Below are 19,166 nucleotides of genomic sequence, written 5' to 3' on the forward strand. Positions count from 1 at the left end.
TCCCTTGTATAGCTGTGCATCCATCACGTTGCTTCATTACGTTCATTCACATAGGCTGAACTTTCCCGCTGAAATAAAGCGTCTCGAAGCTGAGTTTGAAAAGTGGGTGTTAATAATGTATCAACTGTCTTTTCATGAGGTGGAGAGGGTAATATCTCTCGTAACCTCGATGACGTACTTTTCCTGGCACTGGGCTGAAATTAGCCTGCTGACTCTGGTCACCTCACAACGGCTATTGGAAAATTTACTGCAAGTTATAAATATGCGTGATGTTGAAATACTTTACCCAATAATTTGTTCGTTCAGAATACGTTATAGCCGTGATACAAAGAAATGAAATGATGATTGAAATGGATGATAAAAGCCCTATATATATACATATTAATTTAAAATGACCTATCAGTAATTAAATATATACATATTATCAATTAAATATATAGTTCAATAATTAAAAACATTCAGTGATGTCCCAAACATCACATTCGCCCCTCTGAGCCTGAAACAAGTAGTACTTCGTTGAGGGCTCACACCCACACTTTGCCACTTACGTTTCACTTGCTTTCAAAACCACTGTACATTCATTCTTTACTGTACACAACACAACACTATTTTACAAAATTACAACTTGATGATTCCACCTACAACTTAATAACAGATAATATATAACACTTCAAAATTTCCATTAAAACACAATATTACAACTTAGCGAGTTTCTGATGTCTCACTTTCTCAAATGTTCGTCACCTCTTGCTGATTTTATGAATCCAGTGTATGCAATACTTGACAATTCAATTTAGATCTGTACAAAATTTACACAAACAAAATGCATCGTATTACTCTTTCAAGTGTTTATACGTTCTTGCTGTATGACTATCACTTCACACACGCTAACACATTCACGTGGTTTTAGCCTAGGGTAAAATTATTGCAAGTCTTTATGAAGACATAATATAGTCTACGAGGAATTTACAAATTTTAAACTGCAATATTAATGATCCTCGTTATATAAAATCAAATACTAGATTACCCATACATGGCGTTACGTAAAGAGAACAGACGTAACCTTGGTAATGAACTCGTGTCAATCGTATACACACACATCGTGTAGCAAGCAAAACAAAACTTGGGAAACTCCACCTACCAGAGAGCAGTCACTCCACGCTGCGACAGGTGTATATTATATAAGAGATAAGCGTGGCCTGGCTCACTGACCTATATTCCAGCACTATGGAAAATCCATCGGACTCGTAATATATTTACGTAAACTTCTAATGTTGTACGTACCCAATAAAATGCAATCACCGTTTCTCCGGTCCACTTAAACCTCTAGACGCTAATGACACTATTCCTAGGTCTCCGTTGTCATCCTCTTGACATAATACACCAGCCAGACCATCAATAAAAATCGTGGCGAAATCCCTTGCCACCTCACCTAATGCAATATTTAATGCTCTAATTAAGGCTGCAGAACTAGTCTTCGTCCCGTAGGGAACGCGCTGAAACTGATACAAGCTGTACTTATGACTAAATGCTGTCAGAGGCCTGTCCTCTACTCTCAAAGGAATCTGCCGAAAACTACTTCTTAAATCAACAGATGAAAACCATTTTTTACCCTCAAAGCCCTGAATTAACTCTTCAATAGTCTGTGATTTTAACTGGTCAGCACAAATACGTCTATTCATATCCCTCCCATCAATGCAAATTCTAACGCTCCCATCACTCTTAGGCACAACGATTAAAGAATTTACATACTGGCTATTAGACACTTAAATTATCCCATCAGCTAACATAGTTTGTATCTGATCGTCAACTGCCTTGGCATATTTGTGTGGGATAGCATACCGTGGCCCGCTGAAAGGACTGTCATCCAGCACTGAAAAAGAATGTTCATAAACATGTTTTACCGGGTTTCTTAGAAAAAATCTCAGCGTGTTCACATAACACTGCCAACAATTCGTCCCTCTGGACTTCCTCTAATTTACTGTTACTCGCAGCTTCAAATAAGGCATCCTTCTGATCCTCTTTCAACCACAACTGGCATAAATTAAACCCCTCACTGGGTTTCTCCTCATATCCAGAAACCTCAATAACACTCCACATAGAACAAACATTCGTTTTCCTCTGAATTTCATTTTTCAGTTCGAGTTTGACATACTTATTATCCCACTTCAGATTTACCAATGCATCATCGTAATCTAGCTGAGCCGATTTTAAAGTCAGCCAGTCACATCCCAAGATGAGATCAAATACAAGGTGAGGAATAACCAAACATACCTGTACTGAAATAAAACCCTCTATACAAATCGGCACCGCAACCTGCTTGCATATTTGTTTCGACTTTTTACCAACAGCTGTAATAATGAATGTAGACTTAACAGGCATCTCTTCTATCATAATACCCTGTTTAACTAAAGAGTCATACCATTCTGAACTAATACATGATTTCTGACTTCCAGTATCAATTAACGCGTGAACATACGCCCCCCAAACTTCTAATTGAACCACAGGATTAATCACTTCTTCACCCGAATCTAAATAATTATTATCTGGTTCACACATAAGGTCTTCCTTAACATCTAGGTCATATGGCAATAGTTTCATAACACAATTCCTAACTACTTCCTGGTAAGGCTGGAATTCTGACCCATCATTACAGCCTGCATTTAGTTTAAAGGTTGCGATCGTGTACCTACACTTGGCTCGTTAGTAACTTGTCCTCTGACTTATTGGGCATTTCCCGTTCTATTTTCAGGTGCGCCACCCCTACCGTTATGCCTTGGCTGAAACTGATTACGATTCTCGTAGTTTGGCTGTCTCCTATTGTCCCTTGGTTCACTATGAGGAACAAAATTATGTGAGTTTCCTGTTCTATGCCCAATGTTTCCTAGTGCATCAAAACTCCCTAATAACTGCTCCATTTCCTGAATAGTTTTTATACTTTGCATACACGCTGCTTCGCGTACCCTGTCTGGAAAATGTCGTAACAGTAATCTGACTATATCTGAATCAGCCGTGATTCCGTCTAAATTCTGGCAAATCATAACATGTGACAACAAATACTCAGTCATAGAGACACATTCTTTATGTTTGAATTTCCCAAATACTACCCTTTCTCTTTCACGGCTTTGAACGTTTTCGTTCCAGTATTTGTCTGTGAACTTCGTCTTAAATTCCTCCAGACTTTTCATGTTACTTTTATAGACTGAAAACCAGGAACGCGTCTCTCCCACAAAAGCATGATCAATAATGTCGATCGCCTCTTCCCAGTCCATAAACCCTTCCTAAATCCGTTTCCCAAACCGTTTTTCTACTATTTTAAGAAATTCTAATGGGTTAGTTTGTTTCCCATTGAACTTCGATAATTCGATTTCCTTACTGTAAATCCCTCCATGACTTTGTCTCTCAGTGTTACCTTGCCTTTCTCTTACTTCTCGTCGTATGCGTGCTTCTGCCATCGCTATGCGGTTATCTACATCTTTATCTCTTCTTTCAATTTCATTCACTACACTGTTCTGTTTTTCTTTCAATGTCTTAATTTCCACTGTATTGCCTTCTACTATCGCAAACTTTTCTCTTTGTTCCCAAATGTTGTCTTCTATTATACACTTAACGGTATCGATCATGTTTTGTACCTGATCTTTAAATTCTTTCATTTCTTCTTTTTGGATCTCAACTTTATTTTTAATACTTGTCACCTGTGTCTCTAACTCCTGTCTAGTGTTGTTGCTTTCTTTTTCCATTAATCCCAACAACTCACTCCTCTGCTCTACAAATATCTTTTCTACCTCTTGTTTGTTTTGCTTAGTTGTCTCTTTCTGTTCCTCTATCTGCTTGTTAAATCTTTCATTTTGCTTAAATAATTCTTGTAACTGTTTGCTATGTTCGTCCAACCTTTTATTAGCTTCGACCTTGTGTTCATTCAATTCCTTACTTAATTCTCGTTTAGTTTGTTCTACTTCATTTTTAATTTCTGATTTAGTTTGTTCTACTTCATTTTTTATTTCTGATTTAGTTTGTTCTACATCTGTTTTAATTTGTTCCAATTCCTTTTTTATTTCGGATTTATTTTGTTCCATTTCATTTTTTATTTGAGATTTACTATCCTCTATCTTTCTTAACATTAACTGCATCATTTCAAGTAACTGATTATTATTACTCTCACTGTTAGGACTAACCTCCGTCTCGCCCCCCATCGTACTATCGTCTGAATCTAACGTAACTTCGTCATTCCTACTCTTATTCCCTTCGCTATCTTCGCTCCTAATATCAGTTTCTTCCTCTACACATTTATCTAACTCTTCCTTAGAATTACCTAAAGTACTACCCTTCAGCACGTGTCCACTACGCAGCGTCATGTCTTTCTCCTCTTGCTCAGCCATGTTACCCCCAAAATCAAACACACTAGAAAAATATACTGTGGATACACAACAGTTACCCCCAAACTACTGATTTTATCCTTCTATACCAGTACTTAATGATTTACGAGCCCTTCAGTTGTGGCGACAATTTGTGATGTACCCACTTTGCCCACAGATTAATGACAAATTTATAACGTGGCGGGTCACTTTAATATTAAAATAAATAAATGATATGTCATGGTTTCTCCAGAAACAGTATCCCAAGGGCGCCAGTCTTCAAGCTTATGGCTTGAAAACAAAAGTAGATAATTAATAATAATAATAATAATAATAATAATAATAATAATAATAAATAAAAAAAATACGTAATGAGACTCAAAAAACTCCCAGGGGTGGGGTGAACGGAACACAAATCATTAAGTACACTAACTTGGAATTTAAGGATCATTAATAATTATTTCATAAAATACCAATTAAAACAGCTATTTATTAAGATGAAAAACGTGACGTAACGGCGTATTAACGAAATCTGAACTTACGGAAGCAAAAGAAAAAGTGAATGAAATTAACTTTAAGAAAATGAACTGTTGCGCGAAGACTTGCAGTAACTTATGCCATAAGCTCACCAAATGTAGACTCTGTTGTCTTGAAGCTGAAGATGGGTGGATCTCTCGTACAGGCTGCCTCATCTGTTGTTGGATTCTAGTCCTACATCCACATTTCCTGTCTTTAACACTTCCTATTGTACTCCTTACATAAAGTCGTAATGAGTCCTAATTTTAAGTGCAAAACCACCATGGGTTATGTTCATGGAGAGAATACACTTGTATTCTTCCGAATTACGGAACAGTAGCGTAGCTAAACTCATAATAAAAGCTCTCCTCCCCTATACCAGTCAGAACCGGTCTCCCGTTGACTACCTCTCGTCATTGAGATAACAAGTCCCAATGAGAGTAACTTTTGAGTAGAATATACTCAGATGCGAAGTGAACTAAGTTAAAATCTTCTCCGATGTGTAGACGTTGAATCGTAGTAAGAGTATCTTCCAAGCGTGAGAATCAGAATCAGGATGTCCGAATCTCCGAATCTCCGAAAATGAATGTTAGTCTGAATGAGAATGTTAGAATGTCCTCTCCAGCCCTTGTCGGTGGTATATATTGGTTCAAAAGTCTCCTTCCATCAGCCATATCACATGGTCCAGTAAGATTCGAGGTCTCATCCCTTCTCCCTTGTATAGCTGTGCATCCATCACATTGCTTCATTACGTTCATTCACATAGGCTGAACTTTCCCGCTGAAATAAAGCGTCTCGAAGCTGAGTTTGAAAAGTGGGTGTTAATAATGTATCAACTGTCTTTTCATGAGGTGGAGAGGGTAATATCTCTCGTAACCTCGATGACGTACTTTTCCTGGAACTGGGCTGAAATTAGCCTGCTGACTCTGGTCACCTCAACGGCTATTGGAAAATTTACTGCAAGTTATAAATATGCGTGATGTTGAAATACTTTACCCAATAATTTGTTCGTTCAGAATACGTTATAGCCGTGATACAAAGAAATGAAATGATGATTGACATGGATGATAAAAGCCCTATATATATACATATTAATTTAAAATGACCTATCAGTGATTAAATATATACATATTATCAATTAAATATATAGTTCAATAATTAAAAACATTCAGTGATGTCCCAAACATCACAAGGACAACAGACTGTGAATAACGGCTAAACATGTATATTCAGAAAATTAGTCTAATATGAAAGTAAGAATAAAGAATTAGGTTAACAAATATGTATCAGAGGAATTGCCCTTTCGATTTATAATTTATTAACAAATGTCCATATTTTGATTAATCATTTCCAGTCATATTTTGTAATTTTTACGTCATATTTAACCACTTTGAGGTCATATTTCGTCGCTTTTGAGGTCATATTTAATCACTTTTTAGGTCATATTTGCTTGCTTATTTGGGCTATTTTTAGGTTAAAACGTCCGAGCCCTAATCATAATCAACTTAAGCTGTTAAAAGGGAACATCGCTGTTAACATGCGAGATCCAAGTGAAGGAACATGAGGCTTTAAGGAGCGCTTCCGATATGACTGGTTGGTGAACCTGGGGAAAAGTGATGGTTTCATGTTGATGTTACTTCTTATGTAATGTGGTCTAGGCATGTTTATAAAATAAGAGCCAGTACTCCACATGCATTCTACAATAGATTTTTTTCTGTTACAAACGCGTTGTTCTTTGTTAACTGCTGCATCTCAGCTTGGTTCACGAGTTTTTAACGAAGATGCTCATGATAAACCTCACCGTCATTAGTCTACATCCATCGTGCGTTTTACAAGTGAGTTCTAAAACTTGCCTCTCTTCTTCCTCACCTTTTCCCAATTACTTGGTGTAGGCACAGTCCGGTTTAACGGTCGGATGCCATTCCTGACGCCAACCCTGTGTGGAGAGATGAATTGTAAAACTTACGTGTCGTACTGTATATTGTTTATAGTGTCTACAGTGAATGGGTTCGGATCCCACTAATGTCTGGTCGGCCAGTTTTGTTATGTATTCAGCATCTCTTCGCCATGTGCTACATGTATCGAATTGAAAGGCTATTTCAAATATAGTTTTGTTTTCTCCTCCACCTACAAATTTACTTGTTAGGCACATACCGCCATTGAGCCAAGAGGAAGTCTCTACTAGGTAGCTCTGAACTGAGATTGTGTGGCCTCAAAATATTCGTGCCACGCTCAATACTTGACCGTTTGTTCCATTATGTTGAATACTCGTTGTATATTCGTCTTTACAGCCGATGCTTACCAAAAATTTCAAAAGTAAAGACTGAAAAAAGTGGAGCTACTGCTCTAGTTTTGCACTTACATGTTACGCGTTAGTTCACATTTCATCCTAATAGTTCTCAGAGTATTGATACTAGAAGCTGAACTGGCACCTTATTCGACGTAGCCTATAGGCTACATTTATTTTCTTTGCACTCGTTATGGGGAGTTATAATAAGAAGAATAAAAATGCACCGAGCGAGTAGCTGTGTGGTTTGTGTCACGTAGTTGTCGGCTTGCATTCGGGAAATGTTGCGTTCGAACCCCACTGTCGGCAGCCTTGAAGATGGTTTACCGTGGTTTCCGATTTTCACACCAGGCTCAGTCCTATGGTATTTGAAGGTGTTCATATATGCCAGCCTTGTGTCGGTTAATGTACGGAAACTCCTGTGACACAAATTTTCAGCACCTCAGCGTCGCTGAAAAACCTTAAAATTAGTTAGTGGGACGTAAAACTATTATTAGTTATTATTTGCCTAGTGTGATACTTGGGATACTAAGGAAAACTTTTTCAGGACTGTCGACGGTGGGTTTTCGAACCCACCATCTGTAGAATGCAAGCTCACAACTACGTGAATCGAACCGCGTAGCGAACTCGCTCGGCATGTCTTTCAATTAAACTCGGAAGTCGTGATTCTCCAAAATGTAGTGGAGAGTGTGACAACTGAGGCAGAGACCATGTTGTTTTTGTGCTGCTGTGAAGGATGCACTTCCTGTGTTTGAGTTACCGCGACCCACGCTCAGTACCATTATAGCTCGCCAGCCGCCCATGCCTTCCGCAAGTCCCGTAACAGTTATGGCAGGACATCGGCCGATGTTCTCAAACTAAAGTATTTATGACAGGCCATTCCCATCCAGTCAGTTGTCGTCATACCATGAATATGACCAGGCTACGCATCATTTTCACCTTGTATATTTGGGGTACCGGCCCTGTGGTGTAGGGGTAGCGTACCTGCCTCTCACCTGGAGGCCCCGGGTTCGATTCCCGGCCAGGTCGGTGAATTTTACCTGGACCTGAGGGCTGTTTCGAGGTCCACTCAGCCTACATGATTGGAATTGAGGAGCTAGCTGACGGTGAGATAGCGGCCCCGGTCTAGAAAGCCAAGAATAACGGCCGAGAGGATTCGTCGTGCTGGCCACAGGACACCTCGTAATCTGCAGGCTTTCGGGTTGAGCAGCGGTCGCTTAGTAGGCTAAGGCCCTTCAAGGGCTGTAGTACCATGGTGTATATATTTGGGGTATTTTCCTGTTAATCAGGCTTGTTTTTCTACCGGGAGGTCATAGTTTAATATATTTCGGACACCATTCTAAAAATATGACGTTTCTTTGAAGTACTTACTCAATAGCAACAAGTACATTTGGCATGGAGTTATTTCATGTTCAGAAAGAGTAACTGAGGCAGGTAGGCTCATTGACAGGCTGTAAGTTCATCTTGCCTCAGATATGCCTTCCTGAATGAAGCCCCAAAAGGCGAGTACTAATTCCTGGAATTTTATTGATAGCAGAGTTGATTATCCCTCACTCTGCGAATACCATTTTCTCCCGTGCACCCGTCGTTCTTATAACCTTGCACTAAAAAGCATGATTTTAGACAACTAATAACTAGTTCTTCTCAGTCTCAGCCTGATCATGTTAAAAGTAGGGGTTTGTGATCTAAAGCAAGGTATAATGTGCTGTGTGTTACTCTTTGATTTGCGATGCCGCAGGTGAAGGGAATTAATATTTAACTGTTGATGAAGTATTGAATTTCTAGCATTCTCAACAGATACAACTCTTTTATTTTGCAAATGTTGTTGCACGACAGTAACCGCAACTAAAAGCCATCAAGTGCAGCGATACCTTCAAAGAACGAAACACCATAAACTGAAAGACATCAGTCTGGAACAAAAACACCAGCCTCTTGTAAAAATTAGAACAAGGTGGTGTAAGTTCAGTGAATATCAGCGTAAAAAAATTATCTCGGCAGATGTACCACTGATTAGTTGATTTTTGTGCAGAATATAACGCAGTCAGTTCCAGGATAGTCAACAGTTAGGAAGAATAACGTCTCTGAGCTTTATAATGTGCTGTTAGGCAAACTAAGGTGAAAGTCTGATGGACGAAGCGGTGGACAAAGAACATGTCTAACTTTGTGTTTGGAATGTTCAAGAGGGCTAGAAGACAAAAAAATATATCCAAATATAGATGTGTTACAAATGTATGCACCTAGCACTTGCACCTTTCCATTTGTTTTCTGTGTGTTTGCCCTGCTGGGCTGATATTTATGTTTTGCTGTTGTACTCATCTTACCAGGTCACATACATTGTAGGCGTAATACATATCTTTTTTTTTCTTTTTTTCAGGGACTTGGACGTATCTAATGCGGAGTTTGACTTTAGGTAAGTAATCAAGTGTCGGACTTATTCATTTCTTTTCTATCTTTTTGAACTGATTTAGTTTATCGTGTTCTGTAACTTTAAAAAAATGTCCCGTCGGGAAATAGAGATGTTCAGGAAAGGGCTTCTGAAGAGCCACATGACCCTGAATTTCATCCAGTCTTCGCCAAGTATGAGTACCAGATTAGTTCTTGCGGCTAATGATAGCGAGAATTCTTCTTCCTGACCTTCCCTCCAGTTTATTGGGGTTGACAATTGATGTGGATTTGGCCCAGTTTTACGGCCGGTTTCCCTTCCTGGCACCAACCATCTGTAGAGGTATGTATTTGTTGTTGCGTGTTTCTGTGGTAGTGGTTGGTGATGTGGTGTGCTAGGTGAAGTTAAGAGAATCATGACACAGATACCCAGTCCCCGAACCGGAGGAACTCGCCCCATACAGAGCGAGTTGGCAGTGCAGTTAGAGTCGTGCAGCTGTGAGCTTGTATTCGGGAGCTAGTGGGTTCGAACCCCAATGTCGGCAGCCCTGAATATGGCTTTCGGCGGTTTCCCATTTTCACACCGGGCTGTACCTTAATTAAGGTCACGGCTGCTTCCTTCCCACTCCTAGCCCTTTCCCATGCTATCGTAGCCATAAGACCTCTCTATGTCGGTGCGACGTAAAGCAAGGTTTTTGTTAACACCAACTTTACTCATCATGATCCTTTATCTCAGATACTCCACCACCAAAATCGGCTTAAAACCACAGCTTCACCCATTGAGTTTGTTCCTAATTCGACTTTTATCTTTCCTTTGCGAATACCTTCCTCCTATCGAAACCATTGCTCCCTGACAATAGGCAGACACGTTACCCGTACACCACGAGGCTGATTGGAGTTTTTATTATTGATATAAATATAAATTCTACAGACATTCCCAGGAGGTACGGACGTCATTTTGACCAGAAATAGTACAATACGTTCAGACGTACCTAACTTGGGTTTTCTTCGCGTGTAGTATGCATACTGTCGGACACATTGTGTACCCTAACTGCATTTACTGCACGTCACTGCATTTTGCTAAGTGTATTGAAAGTGTCCTCATTGTATGTATACACAATGAGCGAGCTGGCTGCGTCGGATAGACCGTGGGACTGCAAGGTTGCATTTGGGAAATGGTGGATTGGAACCCTTCCTTCAGTAGCCCTGAAGAGGGTTTTCTGTGGTTTTTCTTTTTTACACTAGACAAACCTTAATGTTTTGGCTAGGGCTGTTTCCTTCCTAATCTTAGCCCTTTCCTATCCCATCGTCTCCGAAAACCTATCCGAGTGTTCTTTTTTTTTTTTTGCTTTACGTCGCACCGACACAGATAGGTCTTGTGGCGACGATGGAGCAGGAAAGTCCTAGGAGTGTGAAGGAGGCGGCCGTGGCCTTAATTAAGGTACAGCCCCAGCATTTTCCTGGTGTGAATATGGGAAACCACGGAAAACCATCTTGAGGACTGTCGACAGTGGGGTTCGAACCCACTATCTCCCAGGTGCGAGCTCACAGCTGCACGCTCCTAACCGCACGGCCTACTCGCCCGGTCCTATCCGAGTTAATGTAACGTTAAAATACTAGCAAAAATAAAAAAATAAAATTGTGTATACAAGCAGTCGGTAAGCATTTTTTGTGAAATATAATATTTATTTATTTATTTATTTATTTATTTATTTATTTATTTATTTATTTATTTATTTATTTATTTATTTATTTATTTATTTATTTATTTGACTGCTTGCTTTCCACCCGGAGGGCCGAGGTTCAAATCCCGGTGAACCCTTGTGTGAAATTTCACCAGGAAGATCATGTGGCGTAAGGAATAGCATCTGGTCTGAAACATCCAATCTAAACCTAAAATGAGCCGGTTTGACTGTAGAACTGACTGGGATAAACTGAAGAAGGAAAATTAATTAATTCGGTAGCTAGTTCGATATTTTATCTTTGCGACGGCTATTCCTGTTCATGTGCCCACGCATCTTGCTTACAAACGGCAGTATTTTATTTTCTTGGATATCGACTAGATATACTACTTACATCATCGTTCTCGTTACATTTCTATTTGGTAATAAAATCAGTGGCGCTGAAAATGCTTGTCAAATCACCCAGTTCTTCTTGCACATCAGTTATCTTGTACAGCATATTTTTCTCTCCATGTTTCATTGGTTTATAGCACTGTTCTCTCTTTTGGAGGCGAGGCACCATTACAGCATGTAGGTACCTTGCGGTCTGCATCGACTTTATTATGTCTGACACTCTTGCTGACTGATATGTAAATGTCTGGCCTCATTTTCTATTGTTAGTTGCCGCCATTGTTGATCTTTTGTAGCTAGACTGGTACAGAATACCACATTCCAAACAGGCCTGTGTCCGTTCTGAAGACAGCCCTGTTGACATTTCGATTACAGTCTGTGTGTTTAATGTGTCTGATGGAGCAGATTCATTTTGCAAACTTTAGTTTCCTATATATAATTTAGTGTGAAGCTTTTGAGTGTGAGTATATCTTCGAAACAAGTGACTTCCAACTTACTTCGACTGCAGACTGGCAATAGACTATTCAGTTAGTTTTCCCAGTGGACAACTTCGAAAAAGTTATAACCAAAACCGGGACACCTTATTACAGAGATATTGCTTACGCATTTGCATATGGCTTTTTAAACTGTAGGTGAAGTAATATACCTTATAATTATATGCAGTTTTATTGTATTTTACACTCATAATAAAACTATGAGAGCCTCCGTGGCTCAGACGGTAGTGCGTCGGCCTCTCACCGCTGGATACCGTGGTTGAAATCCCGGTCGCTCCATGTGAGATTTGTGCTGGACAAAGCGGAGGCGAGACAGGTTTTTCTCCGGGTACTCCGGTTTTCCCTGTCATCTTTCATTCCAGCAACACTCTCCATTCTCATTTCATAGCATCTATCATTCATTAATAAATCACTTTCGGAGTGGCGACCCCATCGTACTAATAGCCTATATATGATTCATTCATTACATCCCTGACCCGGTCAATGACTGGAAAACAGGTTGTAGGTTTCCATTTTCAATAAAACTATGCATACGAATGACATACAAACTAATGTAGAGAAATAACACATTTTCTCTCTTACTAACTTGATAAACTGAAGTTAATATAATGTTAGTGGGAAAATGAACCTGTGAGAAATGACCAATTCACAAACTTACGAAGAACAGCACAAGTTTTCTTCTCATTTATGAAAGTAAGCTTGAATCAGTATCAGTCTGAAATGAAACCATTCCATTTTTTGAAGGCGGTCACTCTATGCACTGCAGGTGGAAGCAGTTAGCATTTTTCAGAAAAAATGGCCCTCCAGTTCGAATAGATTAGCCCCTATGTACTTCATTATTTCTTGACGTAAACTTCCAGCGCATATTAAACATAATTATATATAGTTTACATAATGAAATACCTATTTTGTCTAAGGGCCAGTCTAAGCGGTCTCGCGGACCTCAAGTGGCTCGCCGATGGCCAAATGGATAGGCCTGATATACAGTGTCTAATTGTACTGTTATTTCTAATTTTTAATTATATGCATTCTAGGTGTCAACATGTTAAGCCTTTAAAATGAAGCGCTATCAAAGTTATTAAAAATCCTCTTTAGTGGGGGGCGGAATACATCCTTGATATCCTTTGCTTGTCGTAAGGGACAAGCCTACCATTCCCGGTGACTCTAAACCTAAACTTGGGGATGAGGGCGTGATATCGGAGTGGCAGTGTCGGTGGATTCTCGCCTAGGCGGCTGAGCTAATGCACGTGAGATTATTGGAATAATTCGCGTCCCTGTGGCTTGGATATTACGTAAAACTGGAGATATCGTGGTTGAGGCTTTACTGTTATGCAAATTTCATTTCTTCTCTATGCGACCCTCCCAATAAGAACTGCGTGTAACTCGTGCACCGGAAGTGCTCGCATGGTTCAAAGTTCAGTAGGTCTGTCGACCTTGTGTTACTGATCCACTAGCAGTGTGATCCAGTACAAGACTATGAAAAACATTGTAGTCATTTCCGATTAGACCAAGGATGTTGCTCTTTGACATCATATCACCAGATGTTTGAGAGGAACTAATTTTTTTTTGCTATTGGCTTTACGTCGCACCGACACAGACAGGTCTTATGGCGACGATGGGACAGGAAAGGGCTAGGACTGGGAAGGAAGCGGCCGTGGCCTTAATTAAGGTACAGCCCCACCATTGGCCTGGTATGAAAATGGGAAACCACGGAAAACCATCTTCAGGACTGCCGACAGTGGGGTTCGAACCCACTATCTTCCGAATACTGGATACTGGCCGCACTTAAGCGACTGCAGCTATCGAGCTCGGTACAAAATATTTTGAAATGTGTCCCCTTGATAGCTGCTCGGAATATACATATTTATTAAATAGAACAAATGAGTGAATGTGAAATCACTGTACCAATCGTCAGATGATTAAGCGACTGAATTTAATTACAGCGTTAAAATTTTCTGTTACTTACTTACTTCCTCTTCATGGATTAGGCTAATAGCCTGTTCCGACCTCAGATTTCATTCCATCTCTTCATAGGACGACCAATATCTCTTCTTCCCGTAGGATGGTATTCCAGGGCAAGTTTTGGGATTCTATCGTTATCCATCCTCAGAAAGTGGTTTTTCCAATTTGTCCTGTTTTGGAATATTCCTTCATTCATTGAGAATATATTCAGTTGTTGTCTTATCTCTTTATTTCGTATTTTATCTTTTAGGGAGTATTCTTTCACTCAGGAATCTCATTTCAGATGATTGTATTTTATTCCTATAGCTTGTTTTATCCACCCATGTCTCACTTCCATACAACAAAGTTGGTACAGCCATAGTCTTATAGAATTTAAGTTGAGTATTTTCCCTTACTTTCCCTTTCAGTGTTCGGCGAATTGTCCCACACATATATTGAAATCGATGAAGCTTCTTCTTCACCTCGTCATCATAATTAAAAGATATTTCACAACCAAGGTACTTAAAATTTGAGACTTGCTCTACTGGTTGATTGTCAATTACTATCTTCGCTCTGATAGGATATTTCCCTTGGCACGCCATAACTTTGGTTTTTGTTCTGGATAGCCGAAGATTATACCTTTTACAAATGGTGTTTAACTGATGTATTGATTTCTGGAGTTTATCTTCATCATCATCCAGGATAAATTGATCATCTGCAAAGAGCATAGTATTTATGTATGTGTTTGTGTTCAATTTTATTCCAGAGTGCACAATTCGTTTCGAATTTCTGATTACTTCATTTTCTGTTTAATCGTTTAAACATCGTTGGGAATATTTTCCCGGGCTGAGTAGCTCAGACAATAGAGCGCTGACCTTCTGGCTCCAAGTTGGCAGGTTTGATCCTGGCTCAGTCCGGTGGTATATGAATGTGTGTGTTCAAATACGCCAGCCTGGTGTCGGTAGATTTACCAGCACGTAAAAGAACTCTCCCGAGACAAAATTTCCGCACAAAATACTGCATACTACACACTACAATGAAGTGTTGAAGCACATTTATGATTAATCTTTAGCTGCAGTTCACGTTCAGGAATCTCAGCAATTTCCTGACGAATAATAATAATAATAATAATAATAATAATAATAATAATAATACCGACCTTGATAGCTGCAGTCGCTTAAGTGCGGCCAGTATCCAGTATTCGGGAGATAGCAGGTTCGAACCCCACTGTCGGTAGCTCTGAAAATTGTTTTCCATGGTTTCCCATTATCACACCAGGCAAATGCTGGGGCTGTACCTTAATTAAGGCCACGGCCGCTTCCTTCCCACTCCTAGCCCTTCCCTGTCCCATCGTCGCCATAAGACCTATCTGTATCGGTGCGACGTAAAGCGACTAGCAATAATAATAATAATAATAATAATAATAATAATAATAATAATAATAATAATAATAATAATAATAATAATAATAATAATACTTTCTTAATCCATTTATCCTCCGAGGTTTGTTTTTCCCTCGTTCTCAGCGAGGGATCCCACCTCTATCGCCTCATGGGCAGTGTCCTGGAGCGTGAGACTTTGGGTCGGGCGGGGGGGGAGGGTATTTCAACTGGGGAGGATGACCAGTACCTCGCCCAGGCGGCCTCAACACTATGCTCAACAGGGCCTTTGTGGCGGCATGGGAAGATTCGAAGGGATGGGCAAGGAAAGGAGGAAGGAAGCGGGCGTGGTCTTAAGTCAGGGACCATCCCGTCATTTGCCTGGAGGAGAAGTGAGAAACTACGGAAAAGAAGATGGCTTAGGTAGGAATCTAAACCCCCTCTACTCATTTGACCTCCCGAGGCTGAGTGGATCCTTTTCCAGCACTCGTACCACTTTTCAAATTTATTGGTAGAGTCGCTAATCGAACCCGGGCCTCCGGTGGTGGCAGCTAATCACACTATCCACTACACCACAGAGGCGGACAATAATAATAATAATAATAATAATAATAATAATAATAATAATAATAATAATAATAATAATAATAATAATACTTTCTTAATCCATTTATCCTCCGAGGTTTGTTTTTCCCTCGTTCTCAGCGAGGGATCCCACCTCTATCGCCTCATGGGCAGTGTCCTGGAGCGTGAGACTTTGGGTCGGGCGGGGGGGGAGGGTATTTCAACTGGGGAGGATGACCAGTACCTCGCCCAGGCGGCCTCAACACTATGCTCAACAGGGCCTTTGTGGCGGCATGGGAAGATTCGAAGGGATGGGCAAGGAAAGGAGGAAGGAAGCGGGCGTGGTCTTAAGTCAGGGACCATCCCGTCATTTGCCTGGAGGAGAAGTGAGAAACTACGGAAAAGAAGATGGCTTAGGTAGGAATCTAAACCCCCTCTACTCATTTGACCTCCCGAGGCTGAGTGGATCCTTTTCCAGCACTCGTACCACTTTTCAAATTTATTGGTAGAGTCGCTAATCGAACCCGGGCCTCCGGTGGTGGCAGCTAATCACACTATCCACTACACCACAGAGGCGGACAATAATAATAATAATAATAATAATAATAATAATAATAATAATAATAATAATAATAATAATAATTCCACCGTTTAGAATGGTGCGGTAGTTGTATGTTTCTTTAAGAGGGAAATACAACTAGGCAACCATCCCGTCTTTAACACTAATCCCGGGGGGAAAAAAACTTGGAATATAATGAGGATATCGTCGAAAGAAAGTATAGGCTGTTCTTTGGACATGTATTAAGGAGAGAAAATAGCCTTGAAAAACTAGTTGTCCATAGAAAAGTAAATGGTATCAGGCCGCATGGAGGACCTCCCAGAAGATGGGTAGACCAAACCAAAGACACAACTCACGTACCTCTTCGAGTGACAATTTTGAAAGGAGAAGACCGTAGGCAATGACGACTGCTCGTAAATAGTAGAAGTAAGCATGAGATCACGATACTCAGACAACCGAGCGAGTTGGCCGTCCAGTTAGAGGCGCGCAGCTGTGGGCTTACATCCGGGAGATAGTGAGTTCGAACCCCATTGTCGGCAGCCCTGAAGACTGTTTTCCGTGGTTTCCCATTTTCACACCAGGCAAATGCTTGGGCTATACCTTTTTTTTGCTAATGGCTTTACGTCACACCGACACAGATAGGTCTTATGGAGACGATGGGATAGGAAAGGGCTAGGAGTTGGAAGGAAGCGGCCGTGGCCCTAATTAAGGTACAGCCTGGTGTGATAATGGGAAACCACGGAAAACCATCTTCAGGCCTGCCGACAGTGGGATTCGAACCCACTATCTTCCGGATGCAAGCTCACTGCTGCGATCTGTGTCGTTGCGACGTAAAGCAACTTGTAAAAACAAAAAAAATTTCAGACATGAGTTATGCGACTGAGAATAATAAAAATAAAGAAGAAGAAGCAGCATCTTAGTTATTTCTTATCAAGCTACCTTGTAGGGAAGACACGTACATTTGGTATGCACGCTGGCGCTACACGATCCCATTTGCTAGTGGAGTACGTACAAGGTATAGTAGTGTTGAACACTCCCCCACATCCGGCCCATGCGCCACATGTCGGAGAGCTCTCTCTCACATGTCTATGAAGTAGAAAGGAGTCAACACCAACTTTATGATGCAGGTCCATAGTACGCACTTGGTGTTTTGTGCACAGTAAATGAGATCACACTCTCATGTACCGGATGTTACTCTTTGTTCGGAGACACACTCCTCTGCATCAGCAATGCTTCAGATATTTACATATCGTGCGTTACAAAAAGTCTTCAGCTGATCGAAACTCTCCAACGACATTATTGTATGGAAGAATACCGAAAGGTAATCATCCCTTTTTGTGTCTAATCAGAAAAATAAGAGGAATGAAATCCGAAGAGAGAAGATTTCAGCAAAAATAAAAGGAGTGAAATGAAAGATTCCTTTGTAGGTCGCAAATCGAATACCGCCGTTGAAAGAGAACAAACTTGACTAAGTGAGGTCGGGTTGGTAAGATTAACGTGAAGAGCTCGCCGTAATTAAGTTCTGGCGATGTCAGTCTCAGCTTGGAGTTCTTGGGTGCGAAATTATTGCTCTAAAAAGTCTTGGGAAATTATATGTACAGTAGTTTGAAAATTGGGAGCGTGGTGCATGCTTTTCAGTGGGCTTGGCAGACTGATGCAGTAGCAATTTCTGACTCAGTGAGGAAAGCAACGGGAAACTACCTCACACCTCATTTCCCTCTCTCTATATATCGTGTTCTATATATATCTGTATGCATGTTTAAGACTTTAAATTAAAACAATCATCAGAAGCGGCTCGGCAGTCGAAGGGTAGCGCGCCTGCTTCCTACCCGGAAGTCCCACGTTCGATTCCCCACCAGATCAGTGATTTGAGGGCTGATTCGTGGTGCACACAGCCTACGTGAGAATAATTGAGGAATTTTCTGACCACTTCTATCTGCAAGCATTCGTGAATTAATTGTATTGGTTTACGGTCCCTCTAACTACTTCAACGGTTCTCAGAGACTCGCAGGTGCCAAAATTTTGTCCCGCAGGAGTTCGATTACTTGCCGGTAAATCTACCGACACGAGACTGGCGTATTTGAGCACATTCAAATACTACCAGACTGAGCCGGGATCCTGAGCTCAGGAGGCCAGCGTACTACCACCTGACCTACTCAGCCCGCTTATGCATTTGTAAATGTCTGTTTTGTATAACCAAACAGTACAAGATATCACTGGACTTTTTCATTCGTCTTCTTCCATCACTTAACCCAAATTGTATTTTTTTTACAAGTTGTTTTACGTCGCACCGACACAGATAGGTATTATAGCGACGGTAGGACAGGAAAGGACTAGAAGTGGGAAGGAAGAGTCCGTAACCTTAATTAAGGTACAGTCCTGGTATGAAGATCAGAAACCACGGAAAACCATCTTCAGGGCTGCCGACGGTGGGATTCGAACCCATTATCTCCTAAATACTGTGTTGTATTTTATATTTGAAAAGAGGTACAATAAACTCATATGCAAGAAAGTTCGCGTACCGTATCTTTCCTATTTTATTGTCACACCATTGAGAAAGAATTTAAAATATTGAAAGTTTTTCACAAGAATTACTGTAATTATGTGTGTAAATAAA

General features: G+C 40.5%; 1 protein-coding gene across 1 annotated transcript in view; it reads left to right on the plus strand.

The window, feature by feature from the left end:
* sfl (N-deacetylase and N-sulfotransferase sfl) overlaps window positions 1–19,166 on the plus strand; it is an 814,105-nt gene that overhangs the window by 364,978 nt on the left and 429,961 nt on the right. The window contains exon 3 of the mRNA XM_067135314.2: window positions 9,533–9,568. The gene's annotated coding sequence lies outside the window, so the exon portion shown is untranslated. The remainder of the gene's footprint in view (window positions 1–9,532; window positions 9,569–19,166) is intronic.

The sequence above is a fragment of the Anabrus simplex genome, chromosome 1 (genome assembly GCF_040414725.1).
Source record: "Anabrus simplex isolate iqAnaSimp1 chromosome 1, ASM4041472v1, whole genome shotgun sequence".
Lineage (NCBI taxonomy): Eukaryota > Metazoa > Arthropoda > Insecta > Orthoptera > Tettigoniidae > Anabrus > Anabrus simplex.